Raw genomic sequence first — 1,042 nt, forward strand, 5'->3', positions numbered from 1 at the left:
ATATATATATATATATATGTATATATATATATATATATAAACATATACATACACATACATATACAAAGGCACACACATACCATGCATACAGGCATACATACATAACCACATATATACATACATGAATGCATGCTTACATACATACATACATACATACATACATACATACATACATACATATATTTGCTTTGTTTAGCAAAGAATAAATAATTTCTGTGAAATAAAGCATGAAATTTTGCCTGCTTCCAGTGTGAGTCATTTAACAAACTACATTCAACAAAGAAGAAAGACATGATGAAAGAATGAGTAAGTTTACAGTTGTTAAATCCACTTTGGCCCAATTGTTGAAATGTAAGCTGGGAATTTGACAACAACCATCACTCCCCCTACTCCCCCCTCTTCCTCCTTTTTTTCCCTCCTCCACAACTCATCACCACCCAACATGGCATCATAGCATAACACCAAGAGCATTCACGTGGTCAATCACCATTTCAATAGCCAGTTGACATATATATATATATATATATATACACACACACACGCATGCACACACATATACAAACACAAACATATACACAGTGGCATTTGTCGGAGGTGTGTGTGTGTGTGTGTATTAGGTAATCCACTGCATAATATCTTCTGTGACGTTGAAGACTGTCTTTCTGCCTGTATTGTATCTAGAATGAAGTCGGATTAATAAAGCCTCTAGGTCTATCTGTTTGCCTGTTCCTTTTTCTTCTTCTTCTTCTCTCTCTCACCACACTCTCTGTGTGTCTCTTTGTGTTTGTGTGTACATATATATATATATATATATATATATATTATACCATTTACCATTTGTACATCATCATCATCATCATCGTCGTTTAACATCCGCTTTCCATGCTAGCATGGGTTGGACGATTTGACTGAGGACTGGTGAAACCAGATGGCAACACCAGGCTCCAATCTAATTTGGCAAAGTTTCTACAGCTGGATGCCCTTCCTAACGCCAACCACTCAGAGAGTGTAGTGGGTGCTTTTTACATATATATATATATAT

The sequence above is a fragment of the Octopus bimaculoides genome, chromosome 11 (genome assembly GCF_001194135.2).
Source record: "Octopus bimaculoides isolate UCB-OBI-ISO-001 chromosome 11, ASM119413v2, whole genome shotgun sequence".
Classification (NCBI taxonomy): domain Eukaryota; kingdom Metazoa; phylum Mollusca; class Cephalopoda; order Octopoda; family Octopodidae; genus Octopus; species Octopus bimaculoides.